Here is a 2,766-nt window from a genome sequence, read left to right on the forward strand (position 1 = left end):
CAGAGAAGTGAGTTTCTGGTTTCTAGATCCAGATTTATCTGGGGAGATAAATCTGCATAATCCCCATTCCACTGTCTGAGCATGCACAATTGAAGTGGTCGGAGATGTAAGCGAGCAAACGGAACTATGTCCATTGTCGCTACCATTAGTCCGATGACCTCCATACACTGCGCCACTGATGGCCGAGGAGTGGTCTGAAGTGCCCGGCAAGTAGACAAGATCTTTGACTTTCTGACCTCTGTCATAAATATTTTCATGTCTACCAAGTCTATCAGAGTTCCTAGGAATGGAACTCTTGTCAGTGGAACTAGTGAACTCTTTTGTATATTCACCTTCCACCCGTGAGTTCTAAGAAAAGCCAACACAATGTCCGTGTGAGACTTGGTTAGCTGGTAAGTTGACGCCTGAATCAAAATATCGTCCACTGCTATGCCCCGCGGCCTTAGGACCGCCAGAAGGGACCCTAGAACCCTTTGTGAATATTCTGGGAGCTGTGGCCAACCCAAAAGGAAGGGCCACAAACTGGTAGTGTTTGTCCAGGAAGGCGAACCTGAGAAACTGGTGATGATCTCTGTGGATAGGAATGCAAAGATACGCATCCTTTAAGTCCACGGTAGTCATATATTGACCCTCCTGGATCATTGGTAAAATAGTTTGAATGGTCTCCATCTTGAACAATGGGACTGAGAAACTTGTTTAGGCATTTGAGATCTAAAATTGGTCTGAAGGTTCCCTCTTTTTTGGGAACCACAAACAGATTGGAGTAAAATAACTGCCCCTGTTCTAGTTTTGGAACTGGACAGATTACACCCATGTTATATAGGTCTTTTACACAGCGTAAGAACGCCTCTCTTTTTGTCTGGTCTACAGACAAACGTTAAAGATGAAATCTCCCGCTTGGGAGAAAATCCTTGAATTCTAGTCGATACCCCTGGGTCACGATTTCTAATGCCCAGGGATCCTGAACGTCCCTTGCCAAAGCCTGAGCAAAGAGAGAAAGTCTGCCCCCTACTAGATCCGGTCCCGGATCGGGGGCTGCCCCTTCATGCCGTCTTGGTAGCAGCAGCGGGCTTCTTGGCCTGTTTTCCTTTATTCCAAGTCTGGTTAGGTCTCCAGACTGACTTGGATTGTGCAAAATTTCCCTCCTGCTTTGTGGCAGAGGAAGAAGTAGGGGGTCCACCTTTAAAGTTTTGAAAGGAACGAAAATTATTTTGTTTGGCCCTCATTTTAACAGTCTTGTCCTGAGGAAGGGCATGGCCTTTACCTCCAGTAATGTCGGAAATGATCTCCTTTAGTTCAGGCCCGAATGGGGTCTTACCTTTAAAAGGAATATCTAAAAGTTTAGTTTAGATTTTGATGATACATCAGCAGACCAAGACTTAAGCCATAACGCTCTACGTGCTAAAATGGCAAAGCCTGCATTTTTTGCCGCTAATTTCGCCATTTGGAAGGCGGCATCAGTAATGAAAGAATTAGCTAGCTTGAGAGCCTTGATTCTATCCAAAATATCATCTAATGGGGTCTCAATCTTAAGAGACTCCTCTAGAGCCTCAAACCAAAAAGCTGCTGCAGTAATGACAGGAACAATGCACGCTATAGGTTGTAGAAGAAAACCCTGATGAATAAACAATTTCTTTAACAGACCCTCTAATTTTTTATCCATAGGATCTTTGAAAGCACAACTGTCCTCAATAGGTATAGTTGTACGCTTAGCCAGGGTAGAAATAGCTCCTTCCACCTTAGGGACCATCTGCCAGGAATCCCGAATGGTGTCAGATATGGGAAACATTTTCTTAAAAGTAGGAGGGGGAGAGAACGGAATGCCTGGTCTATCCCATTCCTTAGTAACAATGTCCGAAATCCTTCTAGGGACTGGAAAAACATTAGTGTAAGTAGGGACTTCTAGATATTTATTCATTTTACACAATTTCTCTGGGGTATTACAATAGGGTCACAATCATCCAGAGTCGCTAAAACCTCCCGGAGTAACAAGCGGAGGTGTTCAAGCTTAAACTTAAAGGCTGTCACATCTGAGTCTGTTAGAGGGAACATCTTTCCGGAGTCAGAAAGCTCTCCCTCAGACAGTAAAACCCCCACCCCCAAATCAGAACACTGTGAGGGTACATTGGAGATGGTTAATAAAGTGTCAGAGGGCTCAGCATTCACTCTAGTACCGGACCTACTGCGCTTACCCTGTAAACCTGGCAGTTTAGATAAAACCTCTGTAAGGGTAGTAGACATAACTGCAGCCATATCTTGCAGAATAAAAGAATTAGACGCACTAGATGTACTTGGCGTCGCTTGAGTAGGCGTTAAAGGTTGTGACACTTGAGGAAAATTGGATGGCATAACCGGATTCTCTTCTGACTGAGAATCATCCCTAGACATACTTTTATCACTTAAAAACATAATTTATGCTTACCTGATAAATTCCTTTCTTCTGTTGTGTGATCAGTCCACGGGTCATCATTACTTCTGGGATATAACTCCTCCCCAACAGGAAATGCAAGAGGATTCACCCAGCAGAGCTGCATATAGCTCCTCCCCTCTACGTCAGTCCCAGTCATTCGACCAAGAATCAACGAGAAAGGAGTAACCAAGGGTGAAGTGGTGACTGGAGTATAATTTAAAAGATATTTACCTGCCTTAAAACAGGGCGGGCCGTGGACTGATCACACAACAGAAGAAAGGAATTTATCAGGTAAGCATAAATTATGTTTTCTTCTGTTATGTGTGATCAGTCCACGGGTCATCATTACTTCTATC

The sequence above is a fragment of the Bombina bombina genome, chromosome 1 (genome assembly GCF_027579735.1).
Source record: "Bombina bombina isolate aBomBom1 chromosome 1, aBomBom1.pri, whole genome shotgun sequence".
NCBI lineage: Eukaryota > Metazoa > Chordata > Amphibia > Anura > Bombinatoridae > Bombina > Bombina bombina.